This window comes from Caretta caretta, chromosome 8, assembly GCF_965140235.1.
Source record: "Caretta caretta isolate rCarCar2 chromosome 8, rCarCar1.hap1, whole genome shotgun sequence".
NCBI classification, from domain to species: Eukaryota; Metazoa; Chordata; order Testudines; family Cheloniidae; genus Caretta; species Caretta caretta.
The window spans coordinates 8,724,257-8,740,482 of NC_134213.1; the positions used below are offsets into that span (position 1 = coordinate 8,724,257).

At 44.4% G+C, this 16,226-nt stretch overlaps 1 protein-coding gene across 6 annotated transcripts in view; it reads left to right on the forward strand.

The window, feature by feature from the left end:
• Positions 1–2,532: 2,532 nt before the first annotated feature.
• Positions 2,533–16,226, forward strand: part of MAPK9 (mitogen-activated protein kinase 9) — a 49,362-nt gene continuing 35,668 nt past the window's right edge. For 4 of the 6 annotated variants that reach the window (XM_048860184.2, XM_048860183.2, XM_075131264.1 and 1 more), the window contains exon 1: positions 2,533–2,654. The gene's annotated coding sequence lies outside the window, so the exon portion shown is untranslated. Of the gene's footprint in view, positions 2,655–2,899; positions 3,045–16,226 lie in introns of those variants that run through there. The other 2 variants (XM_048860189.2, XM_048860185.2) reach the window with 2 other exon arrangements.

The window sequence follows — 16,226 nt, forward strand, 5'->3', positions numbered from 1 at the left end:
CCCGTGCATCCTCGTGGCTGCGGGGGAGAGGGGACGGGGGGAGGAGCTGGGGTCTCAGGGGCCGGGCAGGACAGTCCTGCAGGCCAGCTGTGGCCCGCAGGCTGTACTTTGTCCACCTCTGGTCTCGAAGATACCATTAGAGATGTTTAGTTTTGCAGTTCTCAGACTGTGGATTTGTGTCTCCAGAGGTATCATGCTTGTTAACAGCAAAAAATGTTTTAAAATATATAGAGGTGAGAAAAAACAGACCTCAACTCTATTGTCCCTCTGCAAATTTGTGTACATAGAGTTAATCCCTTACCTCTCTCTAAAAGTGCAAAGTTTCAAGAAGTTCAATGAATAGAAGATTGTTGGGGGCGGAATAGATCTGGACAAGGAGAAGAAGTCTGGAGATAAATGTGAGAAGCGAGGGACATATGCCTGTTTTGTTAAAATATTATGTTTGCTGTTGAAGAAATAAAATCTAGAATACTTAATGTTTTCGTTGAATAAAACAATGTAAATGCCTGTCTGGTGGTGTTCTCCTAATACGGCATGGAAGAAAATCCTCCAAATATTTACGATTAACCTGTTGCATTGCAGATAGTTCACCTCCCAATGACTTCATAAATATCTGCTTCAATTACGTTTGGTAAATGAAATAACCAACCAAACAATCCTTAATTTTCTGATATAGCTGTAAAACTAAGCTGAAGTTTTCAAAATAAATCACTGTTTAAAAATGTATAGTGTGTACCTTCTAAAAATGAAACCTTACATCTATCTCTGAGTTGTGAAAAATATGCATTAAGGTTATAACAATCAACAAGAATGTACTTTTATGTAGAAAAACCATGATTAAATCACGTCTTCCTGATGAGTGATTTAAATCAAATCCACCCTGTCTTAAACTATACATATTTGCAAAAATGTTGCATTCCCCCTTTAACATTATGTAAACATAGTTTTGGACTAGCACTATTGAGGAACTATTATAAACCTCAAGGGAATGTAGTAATTGTAAGAGTGAAATACTCTAATGGGTTGTCACATCAGAACATTCAAGAATTACCTTAATTCAAGTTTTTGATTGTGATTTTAATGGCTCATGCACATTCTTGTTAAGAAAATATTTTTTGTATATACATACAAGATATCTCTCTGCAGGGTTGCTTTTAAATAGAGATATTTTAATACTTACACAATTTAATGGGTTGATAGTGGTACAATAGCTTGTTGAGTAGTTTCTGATAAATAGTTCTTAAGCAGGGTTTGTTTTACTTTTCAAAACCCTTTGACTTTCACTGTACTTTTTTTTAGGCATGGATGTCAATGGCATCTGTTGAGAACAGAATTTTTTGGCAGGTGGTGGAAAGGGCCTCTTCTGTTTATTGAGCAACTAGTTTTCTTTGCAAAAAAGTGCAGTATTAAGGCAAGCTGACGACTCATCTGTAAAGCACATTAATTCAGGTGTTCAAAATGGTTTTTAAAATTACAGTGAGGGGAGACTAGGTAGAGGTGGAAATGATCACTAAGAAGGCACCACGCATTGAGGGTAGATTGTGTCAAGATTTTTTCCCCCTCTTGGTCAGTAGCTGTTCTAAACAGCAAGCCGCCCTAAGGATGAGGTGTGGAAGGAAGAAGAGCAGGCTTGTAATGTAGATTTTTGTTGGGGGGCAGGGGGAGAGGCCCAAATATTCCCTTCACTTACTTTGCTTTCAACGCTCAAATCATCCCTTACAATAAATACATAAATCATGTGGCATTCTACACCAATGCTGGAAATTACAACTATTCATAATCTTTTTAATGGGGGGGAGGGCTGACCCCAGGATGACCTCCTTCCCCTTTTCTGTAGTAACTAAATATGGCTACCCTGTGTTACTGAAATAACTGGAGTGCCTCTATAGGGGCAGAGTGGTCATGTCCCACCATCTCCCAAAAACATCAATGGAAAGTGACCACAGCATGTTGTGATGCAATGAGCACCAAGTGACATCCTGACAGGAGGTTTCAGAGAAGCAGCCGTGTTAGTCTGTATTCGCAAAAAGAAAAGGAGTACTTGTGGCACCTTAGCAACTAACCAATTTATTTGAGCATAAGCTTTCGTGAGCTACAGCTCACTTCATCGGATGGATACTGTGGAAAGGGGATGGCATCACCTTGTGGCAATATGAGGGTCCCCCATGACTTCACCTCATGGCAGTTTGTGGTGAAGGGTTGACATCACGGCCCTGACAACGGTGCTTTACCCTGAAGTGAGGGTGTCAAGCATCTCCTAATGGCATTGGGGGGGGATGAGGTGATATTACACTGATTACATCACAATGAGGGGGAGACTATGACATCGAACGATGCCATCAGCACGAGGCGGCAGCGAGGCCTCTAAAACTAACCAACCCCATAACCTCCCCACCTCTAACTGCAGCAGCCCCCCGCGCCTCCTCTTCCTTATGTAGTGGCTAGAGGGTCCCGCCTCCACAGGCTGATTGGCTCCGGCCGGCAGGCGCTGAGCGGTGACTGGGTAGTGTGGCTGCTCGTCAGCGGGTCCGGACCTGGCGCGGCCCGTCAGGGGGCCGCGACGAGAGGCCATTGTGGCTAGGGCGGCCTGGGGAGGTGGAGGAGTGAAGCAGCTACCGCGGCGGGAGCCAAGCGCCGAGCTTCAGGAGCAGACGGTGAGGGAGGGCAGGAGGAGGAGACAGCGGGAGGGGGAAAAGGGGAAACTGCGGCCGGGCGGTTTCTGTAGCCGGGCGGAAGGGGGGCGGAGGGCGAGTCTCCAGGCCTTGGGGCCAGTTGTAGGGGGACTTGAGCCCGAGCCCGCCACCCCGTGCGGGTCCGGCTTGCCGAGCCCGCTCCCCTCAGCGCGGAGCTGTCACCGGAAACTTTCCCTGTTGCCCCTCCTCCGCCGCGTTGCCCGGCGGGCTGCCGCTGGGGCTCGGCCCGAGGCGGTGGCCCTGGAGCTGCCCCGCCGCGGGCCGGGGCTGTGTTTTCGCCAAACGGCCGCCTCTCGCGCCCTCGGCTCGCATCCTCCGTCCCGCTGCGGGCTGCCGCAGAGACGGTCTCAGGTGAATGCCCGCCCGCCATAGCCTCGTGCTGCCGGGGGGGTGCGGGCTAGTAGCTGGACTATGGGGCGTGGGGAAGGGATCCCCACGGGTGTAATAAACTCTATGGGAAATGCATTGTTAATAGGCTTCCCCAGAGAACCCGAGCAGCGTTTATTGCTCAGTGACACGTCGGGTACTTAAGGACTGTTCCCTGCACTGAGATGTTGGTCGAGTTGTCTTGCTGATGTGCATGGGCCCCCTGGTTTAAAAGGAGCACGTCTTCTCAGGGCAACTGGTGTATTATTGTCAGGATGCCAGTCTGCGTTTCTGGAACATTAAATCGGTATAGAAGCCCCCTGCATCTTGAGCAGCAAACATTGAGTATGACTCAAAAAGAAAAGGAGTACTTGTGGCACCTTAGAGACTAACAAATTTATTTGAGCATAAGCTTTCGTGAGCTACAGCTCACTTCATCGGATGCTTATGCTAAAATAAATTTGTTAGTCGCTAAGGTGCCACAAGTTCTCCTTTTCTTTTTGCGAATACAGACTAAAACGGATGCTACTCTGAAACCTGTCATTGAGTATGACTGATCTGGAAAAAGGTGTCATCCCAAATAGTCAATTGGCAGTGTTGCTCCAAAGTGTAAAAATGTGATTAAAAATTTACCTATCAATATGACTTAAACTTTCTCTTTGCTAAACCAGAATAATTTCACAATCAAGATTTTTTTTGTTAAAGATCCACTCTTTAAATCTGTTAAATCACTTCGTGGCAGTGTAATCTGGTATAGAAAATACATATTTGAGAGCCCTCTCAAGTCTTGCCAGCCCTGGGTTGCTGAGGTCCACCCTGGTGTCACTGGCTATGCTGCTAAAATGTGCTTTAGAGGTAGCTGCTGACGAGCCCTTTGCTTGGAGAATGAGTACAATCACTGCAGCAGTCTAGACGCTTTAGTTGCCAAACGTCTAATCTGAAGATCTTTTGAATCTCTAGGAGTGTATACCATTTCATTCTAATTGCTTGACGTTAATTATTGGTTTCTTGTATTTTATGTACGTTACTTCTGTTTTGTTAGTAGCTGTCATAACTACTAGATTTCAATAGTAGTTCAACTGAATAGATTTCAGGACCATTAAAATCACGTAGTCTGGTCTGGCCTATTGCTACACAGTATACACCAGCAGTGACAGAACTTTACCTTCAGAACTAAGATGCTGTCTCAACTTACTGCTTTTCAAGAACTAATTCACTATCAAGGTTATTAGGTTAAAAACTGCTTATTCTAAAAAGTCTAACATTCCAGGGTGTTCAGAGTCACGATCGGGGCCGGAGTGGGTCTGCAGCCGGGAGCGGGCTTGCGGCGGAGTGTCAGGAGCGGAACTGTGGCTGGGAGTGGGGCTGGAACTGTGGTCAGGAGCAGGGGGCCACGGGTGGGAGCAGGGGGCCATGGGTGAGAAGTGGGGCTGAAGCTGGGGCAGCGGCTGGAAGCGGGGCCACAGGCAGGACTGGAACTGGGGGTCCGCGGTTGGGAATGGAGCTGGAGCCATAGCCGGGAGCTAGTGGCTGGACCTGGGCCTGGGCTAGAGTAGAGCTGGGGGCAGAGCAGACTGGGGACCAATAAAGTTACATGCTAGGGTTAAGTGCATTTGTGGTACAAAAAATGATAGTTAAAAACAAAAAAGTGACACTGAGACTTCCCATTTCTTGTCTCGGTGAATTCGTCTTTTCATTTATAACCTTACAAATTTTATCCTAACTACCAGTATTGGAATCTCAGCCTGGGATTTAAAAATCAAGTTATGATCCATGAGAATCTTTGCCCTTCATTGCCAGCAATAAAGATTCTTCAACAAAAAACATAAACATCAATTTTGTAGAAGCGCCTTTCTCCAGACCTGTATTTAGAGTGAAGTACTAACAGTGGTAATTTGGTATGGCAATGAAGTAAGCAGATGTGACTTGAAGATATACAGAAAATGGATCTGTTTAGTAAGAACATGCCACTTTTGCATCGTCACTCTCCTGACTGTAATTACACTTTAAATAGTGCATGTAAGCTAAAATGTATTTACAAGTTTACTGCATCTGACATACTATATTAGCCTTGTGGTTCTGGAACTTTTCTTGTGGTTGCAACTAGTTGGAAAACAAAATAACTTTCAGATTGGACGACCCAGTGTATGTATGCTGCTTTTTTATGCACCATGTGCATATTTATCACTTTTGTATAATCTTTTTTAATTGGTAGTATATAATAGTGATTCATGAGACGTCAGTTTATGAAGATGTTAGTGAGATTGTCATCACTGTCCACCTTTCATAGTATGAATACCTTAGTTTTCTGTTTCAATATTGATAATTGTTTCACTAAATAAAATGAGGACACCAGTAACTGAAAACTTCTGTTTTTTGAAATTGAATGTGATGCTAAATTCCAGTGGAGTCCTTTACTTTTCATATCAGTGTTGGGCCTACTGATACTGGTCTACAGTCAGGATGTACGGAATGTGCTTTGCATACCCAGGACATATATGATAGGTCAAATAAGCTATTGTCAGTTAAGAGCCTGGTACTTGAGAGTCAAGAAATCTAGTTGACTGACAAAGCTGGTGGTCTCAAACCCTAATCAAACCAGCTTCCAACAGTCAGTAGTTCAGAGAGCCTTTATCCTGGCTTCTAAATCAGCTTAATTTTAGGATGGTTTTATACAGTCAAATTCTGTCAAAATGCCATTTGAGCTCATAGCTTCCTCCTTCCTTTAATGCTTCATCTTTAATGCTATCAGAAAAAAAGTGTTCTTAACTCAAGTTAGCTAGTTCACGGTAAAATCCTGGTAAAGACAAGGCAGTTTGTGTTCTTCACTTGCGTTAGCAGGTTGAGTTGAAGCCTGTGGGCGAGCCTAGTCTCTAACTTCACCTACTGATTTGTATGAAAACTACAAACTGCCTTTTCTCTACTAGAAATTTGCCTCTAGTTATCAATACACCTTTTACTCCTGGGGGAATTCTGTGCCACTGCGCAATGCAGAAATTAACATGCATGCAGAATTTCCTTTCCCCAAAAGAAATGGGCTGCAGTGCTGCTAGCTGCCAGTAGGACCCAGCAGAGCTCAGCTGGCACATAGAAGTCACTGCTGGGGAGAGGAAGTGGGAGCTAGAGTGTTCCTGGCAGCTGCAGTTCCCAGCATGCCCTGAGAGAAGGAGAGAGTGGTGCATCGGGCTGTTTCTCCCTCTGGATCCCTGGGCTCTGGGGGGAGGGGAAGGCAGGTGTCCGGGCTGGGGGAGACATGGCTGGGTTCTGGGAAGGAGGGGTGTGGGTATCTGGGCAAGGGGCGGCCTTGTGGCTGGGCTCTGAGCGGGAGTGGGTGCGGGTATCTGGGCAAGGGGGACCCATAGCTGGGCTCTGGAGGGGAGGGAGTGTGGGTATCTGGATTAGGGGGCCCCTGCAGCTGTGCTCTGTGGGGGAGTGGGTTTGAGTATATTGGCTGGGGGGGCCATGGCTGGGCTCTGAGGGGTAGAGGTTGTGGGTGTCTGGCCCCCCGGTTGGGCTTGCAGGGGTGGGGGGGGAGGGAGTGGGGGTAGAGAAACAGGAACCGGGTTGTCATAGGGGTTTCTTTAACTCTCTGCTCCTGGGGGAATCTTTGTGTGTGTCTGTATAGTTACCTGTAAAAAAGTTTGTCCGTATTTTGAAATAAATTTGCAGAACTTGGCAGAATTTTAAAATATTGTGTGTAGAATTTTTAACTTTTTGGTGCAGAATGCCCCCAGGAGTAAGGACCTTTTCTTCCCAGTGAAGATAAGGCCTAAGGAGGGTCTGGCTCCTAATAGCAGCAAACTCTGGCCCGTTTCCCCCTGTCATAGCCTTCTTGTAGTGTGCTGGGAAATTGTCCCATCCCTGTTACCCAGCCAGTTGCTGCAATTAGGACAAGTAGCTGTGATCTTTTCTTTTCTTTGGGGTTTAACTTTGTCCTTGTCCAGTGCTAACTTTGCTCACGTCAGTTCTACTCAGTTGCTGACCACAGTTCTGCCACCCGCTCAAATGCTGAAGATTGGTGATTGGGTGGGTGATGCTTAAAACCTTGCCTTTCCTCTGGTCTGCAGGGCTTGTCCATGCAGAGATTTAGTGCATGGCAAAATGGAGTATAAATCTACAGCATACCTGCTTGCCGCACACTAACTACCCATGTGGCGACCCTTACTCAGAGAGAATAAGAAAGAGAGGGGACTCTTCAAGGGGATGGGCGGCTGAGAACCTAAAATTTGCAGAATTTTTTTTTTCTCCTGCTAGTAATAGCTCACCTTAACTGATCACTCTCGTTACAGTGTATATGGTAACACCCATTGTTTCATATTCTCTGTGTATATAAAATCGTCCTACTGTATTTTCCACTGCATGCATCCGATGGAAGTGGGCTGTAGCCCACGAAAGCTTATGCTCAAATAAATTTGTTAGCCTCTAAGGTGCCACAAGTACTTCTGTTCTTTTTGCAAAATAGGGGAGGGAATGATGGAGAGAACAGCAATAAACTGCTTAATTTTAGGGAAGAAATTATGTTATAGGTGCTTGGATACTATGGTGGTGATATTTTAAAGTTTTGACAACTAATCTAATGCCCCCCATTATGTAGTTTAAAAAAATTCCCACTTTATAGTTTGTATTCTTTCAGCTATCCCTCCTCAATTTGAAAGTGTGACGAAGATTGTCTTAATCCTCTCCCATAAAACAAAATATAAAACTAATGGTCTGAAAATTAAAATATAGTAAAAATTGGAACTCTGCTTTACAGAGTTCTCAGAACTCACTGGTGTGACTCGGATATCTGAAAGAGCTTTGGAAGAGGGAGGATTGTTCAAAAAATTCTGAATTTATCAACAATTCTCTTTATGGCTCATTATGAATCTCTCTTTATAACTTTTTTGGAAAGTTAGGCTATTTCTCCTCTTTATTTATTTAAAGTTTAGTATTCTTACAGTACCTGGATGTAATAAGGTACTCTCTTGAACAGCTCTTTAAATCCTATTAGGCCTGTTCTACAGGGTCGCACACTTTGTTGCTTTGGTGGACTGAGCTCACTGACACACCAGGGGTTCTTTGCATCAATCCATTCCCTACACAAACTCCCGGTGTGCACTGTCCTGTCCCCCAATATTTCAGGGACTCCCTGCAACCCTTCTATCCTCTCCCTCATATCAGGGACTTTGTACCCCCCTCCCACTGCTCCCCCCAACACCAGGAGCTATTGTGCTCCATATTCCTCCTACTCCCATACTTGAGTCTGCCTACCAAGACCTCAGTGTGCCTCCCTTCTCCCCACCTCCACTTCCTTGCCAGGACTCTGTATGATCCCTGTGCCTCTGCCCATTGTCTCCCATTTCCCTCTCCACCATATGGTGCCCCCTGTTTCCCCCTTTCCCTCTGTTACATTGCACTCCATATGATTTTAAGAAAATATGCTAATGAGTGTGAATATAGTGTAACTTGGGGAGGGATAGCTCAGTGGTTTGAGCTCTGGCCTGCTAAACCCAGGGTTGTGAGTTCAATCCTTGAGGGGGCCATTTAGGGATCTGGGGCAAAAATTGGGGATTGGTCCTGCTTTGAGCAGGGGGTTGGACTAGATGACCTCCTGAGGTCCCTTCCAACCCTGATATTCTATAGAATATGCTTCATGCAAAAGGTCTCTTGTAAGGTATCATTACAAATCTTATCTGAGTGTGGTCATCCTGTCTCTATAAATGTATCATTCTTGTATCTAAAACTAGAAATATGAAATATAACTTGAGGTCCTATCGTAATTATGCAAAGTGTGGGCCATTAATGGTGGTCTGGAATCTTGATGGCTCCCATCAACTAGTACAATTGGTTGTAAATGGGTCTGTTTACTTGCAAGCCTTTCTGTGAGTCAGGCCAGGAAGAATGAAGGCTTGGGGTCTCACAAGACATGTGACCATGTCAGCTGATATTGGAATCCATCTTAAACCTGGGGCTTTTGCATTTAGAAGGAGGGGTGGAGACCCAGAGAGACAAAAGATTCCCACCTTGTGCAAAGCTGTATAAGGGGGTGGAACAGAACAAAGGAGGTTCTAGTCATGACAAATCCCCTAGTTGCCACCTGAGCTGGAGCTAACAAGAACTGTACCGCGGAGAGGATTGGGCCTAGACTAAGAAGGAATCTAGTCTGTGAAAGAAGTTTATTGGAACATCTCTGAGGGTGAGATTTTATCTGTAATCGGTTTCATAATGTATTAGGCTTAGACTGGCTTGTTTTGTTTTATTTTGCTTGGTAACTTACTTTGTTCTGTCCTCACTTGAAGCCACTTAAATCCTACTTTTTATACTTAATACGATCGCTTTTGTTTATTAATTAACCCAGAGTAAGTAATTAATGCCTGGGGGAGCAATCAGCTGGGCATATCTCTCTATCAGTGTTATAGAGGGCGGACAATTTATGAGTTTACCCTGTATGAGCTCTATACAGAGTAAAACAGATTCATTTGGGCTTTGGATTCCATTGGGAGCTGGGTGTCTGGGTGCTAGAGACAGGAGCACTTCTTAAGCTGTTTTCAGTTAAGTCTGCAGCTTTGGGGCACATGGTTCAGACCCTGGGTTTGTGTTGGAGCAGACTCGTGTGTCTGGTTCAACAAGGCAAGGTACTGAAGTCCCAAGATGGCAGGGAAAACGGGCTCAGAGGTAGTCTCAGCACATCAGGTGGCAGTCCCAAGGGGGTTTCTGTGACCCATCCGTCACATCCTCCATGCCAGGTCCCTCATTCGCCTCTCCCATGTAAGGAGTTCTGTGTGCTCGTCCTATTTGCATCTTCTCCTTCACCAGTATTGTTTCTTTCTATCTGGGGGATAAGTCATTCAGGTGGTCAACATTTTAAAATCTTTTGGAACAGAGCTAAAATGAATGATGTTATGCTGGAAGATTTTCATGGCTGTCATCAGCTGGGTTCTTTAATCTGAAGACAGTAGCTGAAGCTAATTGGTCTGCTAATCAGATGCTAGGGGGCTCAATGTATCCTCTAATGGAATTGATCAGATGCTGCATTCAAAAATTATCACATCACAGACAGACAAATGAAAATATCAAAACCAGCAAAAATTATATACTCTGGGTTTTAATATATTTATCACATTTCTGTAGCAATATGGATGGCTCTGAGCTTAACCTTACTTCATGGAGACTGCCATCTTTCCTGTGACAGAGAAAAATTTTCACAATGATTTCAACTGGAAAAGCACTCTACTTTTGCTGGCTTTATATAAATGTATTGTTTTATATACTTGTTTGTTTATAAAGAAAATATAAACAGTGGATTTAAACAATTGAAAGCAAAAACTCCAAATATACACAAACATTTAAAATACGTGATGAAACATTCCCAAAACAGTGCTTAAAAGTGAGTGCTTTTCTATTAAAACCAAGAGAAAAGTGATTATCTTCATTATCTATTCTGTCAGCCTCAGTGAATTAAGTATTTTAACATTTTTTAAATGTTAACTGGAATGTTAATTTTTTTTTAAAAGGCCAGTTCCAGTGGCTTTAAATCTTGAAAAGATCGTTGATTTTTTGCTTTAATGTATTTCTATTTCAGCAAATTAAACTAGGTTGCAGAGTCAAACACTTGAAAGTTAGAAAATGGCCAAATTTATGGTGACTTATGCAACCTTAATTTGACCCCCAGGTGCATCCAGCCTGTTCACTGAATGGGAGGAAGGGTCTGTGGAAAAAAATTGTGTGATAATGTAATTAAAGATCATAATGCATATACACAAGGGAGCTGAATTAAGGTTTTTATGGGCAACTGTAAATGTGGCATTTTTAAACATTTTCACAGTGCTTGAAACTTTGTAGCCTAACTAACATTCTTTTAACATTTTTTTGTATGTAATTTCCTAGGTGTGCTTTCTTAAAGAGAGATGTAAAACCAATTTTTTAATGGTTTTCAGAGTAGCAGCCCTGTTTGTCTGTATCTGCAAAAAGAACAGGAGTACTTGTGGCACCTTAGAGACTAGCAGATTTGTTGGAGCACAAGCTTTCGTGAGCTACAGCCCACTTCATCAGATGTCTAGAATGGAACATATAGTAAGAAGATATATATACATACAGAGAACATGAAAAGATGGAAGTTGCCATACCAACTCTAAGAGGCTAATTAACTAAGATGAGCTATTATCAGCAGGAGGAAAAAAACCTTTTGTAGTGATAATCAAGATGGCCCATTTCAGACAGTTGACAAGAAGGTATGAGGATACTTAACATGGGGAAATAGATTCAATTTGTGTAATGACCCAGCCACTCCCAGTCTCTATTCAAGCCCAAGTTAATGGTATCTAGTTTGCAAATTAATACTATTTCAACAGTTTCTTGTTGGAGTCTGTTCTTAAAGCTTTTCTGTTGTAAAATTGTCACCTTCAGCCTCTCTGGTCATTCAATAACAGACTTAAAGTGTTCTGCTGGTTTTTGAATGTTATGATTCCTGTGTCCATTCACTCCCCTGCTTAGAGACTGCCCGGTTTGGCCAATGCACATGGCAGAGGGGCATTGCTGGCACATGATGGCATATATCACATTGGTAGATGTGCAGGTGAATGAGCCCTGGATGGTGTGGCTGATAGTAGGTCCTGTGATGGTGTCCCTTGAATAGATATTTAAGTTAATTGGGGATTGGTCCTGCTTTGAGCAGGGGGTTGGACTAGATGACCTCCTGAGGTCCCTTCCAACCCTGATATTCTATGATATGTGGACAGGGCTGGCATCGGGCCCCGTTGCAAGGATAGGTTCCTGGGTTAGTGTTTTTGTTGTGTGGTGTGTGGTTGCAGGTGAGTATTTGCTTCAGGTTGGGAGACTGAGGGATATTCTTTCAAAAGTGGGGTGCTAATAAGCAATGGTCACATAAACACCACCCTATACTGGAAACCTACTGACTGCTATACTTACCTACATGCCTCCTTGATGATGTGCTGGAGAGGTTTTAGTTGGGGGCTGTAGGTGACGGCTAGTGGTGTTCTGTTACTTTCTTTGTTGGGCCAGTCTTGTAGTAAGTGACTTCTCGGTACCCTTCTGGCTCTGTCAATCTGTTTCTTCCCTTCACGAGGTGGGTATTGCAGTTTTAAGAACGCTTGATAGAGATTCTGTCAGTGTTTGTCTCTGTCTGAGGGATCGGAGCAAATGCGGTGGTATCTTAGAGCTTGGCTGTAGACAATGGATTGTATGATGTGGTCTGGATGAAAGCGGGAGGCATGTAGGTAGGAATAGCGGTCAGTAGGTTTCCAGTATTAGGGTGGTGTTTATGTGACCATTGCTTATTAGCACTGTAGTGTCTAGGAAGTGGACCTCTTCTGTGGACTGGTCTAGGCTGAGGTTGATGGTAGGGTGGAAATCATTGAAATCTTGGTGGAATTCCTCAAGGGCCTCCTTCCCATGGGTCCAGATGATGAAGATGTCATCAGTGTAGCGGAAGTAGAGTAGGGGCATAAGGGGACAAGAGCTGAGGAAGCGTTGTTCTAAGTCAGCCATAAAAATGTTAACATATTGAGGGGCCAAGGGGGTACACATAGCAGTCCCACTGACTTGAAGGTATAAATTGTCCCCAGATCTGAAATAGTTGTGGGTGTGTACAAAGTTCAGCCACCAGGTTTCCCGTGATGGTAACTGGGATGCTATTCCTGATGGTTTGTAGTCCATCTTTGTGTGGAATGTGGGTGTAGAGGGCTTCTACATCCATAGTGGCTAGGATGGTGTTTTCTGGAAGATCATCAAAGGATTATGGTTTCCTCAGGAAGTCAGTGGTGTCTCGAAGATAGCTGGCTGGTAGCGTAGGGCCTGAGGAGAGTCTACATAACCAGATAATCCTGCTGTCAGCGTGCCAATGCCTGAGATGATCGGGCATCCAGGCTTCCCAGTTTTATGGATTTTGGGTAGCAGGTAGAATACCCCTGGCTGGGGCTCTAGGGGTGTGTCAGTGTAGATTTGTTCCTGTGCTTCTTTAGGGAGTTTCTTGAGCAGATGGTGTAGTTTCTTTTGGTAATCCTCAGTGGGGTCAGATGGTAATGGCCTCTAGAATGTGGTGTCAGAGAGTTGTCTAGCAGACCTCTTGTTCATATTCCGACCTATTCATGATGACAACAGCACCTCCTTTGTCAGCCTTTTTGATTATGATGTCAGAGTTGTTTCTGAGGCTGTGGATGACATTGTGTTCTGCACGGCTGAGGTTATGGGGCAAGCGATGCTGCTTTTCCACAATTTCAGCTTGTGCACATCGATGGAAGCACTCTGTGTAGAAGTCCAGTCTGTTTCGACCTTCAGGAGGAGTCCACTTAGAATCCTTCTTTTTGTAGTGTTGGTAGGAAGCTTCCTGCTTGTTAATATGCTGTTCAGTGGTGTGTTGGAAATATTCCTTGAGTCAGAGATGTCGAAAGTAGGATTCTAGGTCACCGCAGAACTGCATCATGTTTGTGTGGGTGGTGGGGCTGAAGGAGAGACCTGAGATAGGACAGACTCTTCTGTCGGGCTAAGAGGATAGCTGGATAGATTAACAATATTGTTAGGTGACTTAAGGGAAGCACTGTTGTGGTCCCTTGTGGTATGTAGGAGTTTAGATAGTTTAGTGTCCTTTTTCCTCTGTAGAGATGCAAAATGTGTGTTGTAAATGGCTTGTCTAGTTTTTGTAAAGTGCAGCCACAAGAGTTTATGTGGAAGGCTGATTTTTTAAGAGAGTTTCTAGTTTTGAGAGTTCATTCTTAATCTTCTCTTGTTTGCTGTATAGGATGTTGATCAGGTGGTTCTGCAGTTTCTTTGAGTGTGTGTGGCATAATCTCTCACTATAATCTGTGTGATATGTTGATTGTAATGGCTTTTTACCTTCAGTCCTTTTGGTATTATGTCCATTTGTTTGCATTTGGAAAGGAAGACGATCAAGCGTTCTTAAAACTGCAATACCCACCTGGTGAAGTGAAGAAACAGATTGACAGAGCCAGAAGGGTACCGAGAAGTCACCTACTACAAGACTGGCCCAACAAAGAAAGTAACAGAATGCCACTAGCTGTCACCTACAGCCCCCAACTAAAACCTCTCTAGCGCATCATCAAGGATCTACAACGGGGTGGGCAAACTACAGCCCGCAGGCCAGATACGACCTGCGAGCCACACCACGTGGCTCGACCCTGCTCCGGCGCTCCAGCTAGGACTCTGGGTTGGGTCTGCATCACCCGGCTTGGCCCCGCTCTGGCACTTCGGCCGAAGTGCTGGGTCGGGGGCCGCAAAACGCAGCTCTCAGAAGCCGTGGCGTGGCTCCACTCTGGCTCCTACGTGCTCCAATGGGAGCTGCAGGGGCGGTGCCTGCAGATGGGACAGCATGCAGAACCGCCTGGCCACGTCTCCGTGTAGGAGCCGGAGAAGGGACATGCCACTGCCTCCGGGAGCCACTTGAGGTAAGCACCGCTCGGAGCCTGCATCCCTCAGCCTTGCCCCAGCCCCCTGCCCCAGTCCTGATCCTCCTCCTGCTCTCCACTATCCTCAATCCCAGCCCACATCATCCTCCTGCACCCCAAAGCCCTGATTCCCCACCCCAGAGCCCGCACCCCCTCCCCCACCCCAATCCCAATTTTGTGAGTATTCATGGCCCGTCATACAATTTGTATTGCCCGATGTGGCCCTCGAGCCAAAAAGTTTGCCCTCCCCTGATCTACAACCTATCCTGAAGGACAGCCCCTCACTCTCACAGACTTTGGGAGACAGGCCAGTCCTCGCTTACAGACAGACTCCAACCTGAAGCAAATACTCACCAGTAACTACACACCACACAACAAAAACACGAACCCAGGGACCAAACCCTGGTGCCAACTCTGTCCACATATCTATTCAAGGGACACCATCACAGGACCTAACAACATCAGCCACACCATCCGGGGCTCGTTCACTTGCACATCTACCAATGTTATATATGCCATCATGTGCCAGCAACGGCCCTCTGCCATATACATTGGCCAAACCGGACAGTCTCTACGCAAAGGAATAAATGGACACAAATCTGACATCAGGAATCATAACATTCAAAAACCAATAGGAGAACACTTCAATCTCTCTGGTCACTCAATAACAGACCTCAAAGTGGCAATTCTTCAACAAAAAGACTTCAAAAACAGACTCCAAGGTGAAGCTGCAGAACTGGAATTAATTTGCAAACTAGATACCATCAGATTAGGCCTGAATAAAGACTGGGAGTGTGTGGGTCATTACAAAACCTTAAACTTAATTTCCCCAGTACTAATTTCCCCCAACTGTTACTCACACCTTCTTATCAACTATCTGTAATGGGCCACTCTCTTACCACTTCAAAAGTTATTTCTCCTCCCTTGGTATCCTGCTGTTAATTGATTTATCTCGTTAGACTGACCTAACACTTGATAAAGCAATCCACATCCTTTCATGTATTTATACCTGCTCCTATGTCTTTTACTTCATACATCTGATGAAGTGGGTTCTAGCCCACGAAAGCTTATGCCTAAATACATTTGTTAGTCTCTAAGGTGCCACAAGGACTCCTCACTTTTTTTGTGTTTTTTTTTTTTTTCTGATACAGACTAACACGGCTACCACTGAAACTTGGAAACATGTATGAGAACTATCACCTGTCTGTTTTTTGCAGGGTACCAGCAAAGAATTATGTGAATCACAGTTAAGGATATTTTGTGTTGATTAGAAATTATATTGCAAATTCTTTGCCTCTCTTCCTTTTTTGTATGAGGCAAAGAGATGACTGGCTGATTTAACTCTTGCAATCCTGCCAGTTAAGAATGAACTGTTCATATGGTGGAGAGAAGGGAGACTGGAGTTTTACTGAACGTACCTGCCCTTAGGCAGGTGTCTGCTGGTTATGTTTATATCTGTAGTAATAGGCAAATAAATATATCATCGATAGACTAGTAATAATCGGTCTTCAAAAACAGAACTGGATGTGTTAAAACATGGGGACGTGGCTTTTCAAAAGACTTTTTTGTTGCAGATTTATGTGAAAATTTGTGGTTTTAGAAAAAACAAATGTTCAAACCCAACTGGTAATTCTTTTAGCTATACACCTGTGCCATTGAACAGAATTTCTTGGAATGTCCAACAATGTCCAAAAGAAAATACATTCAGAAGGCTATCACATCAGTCTTAATCTCATCAGTGTAGTAAATGAAACAGCTGAGACAATAG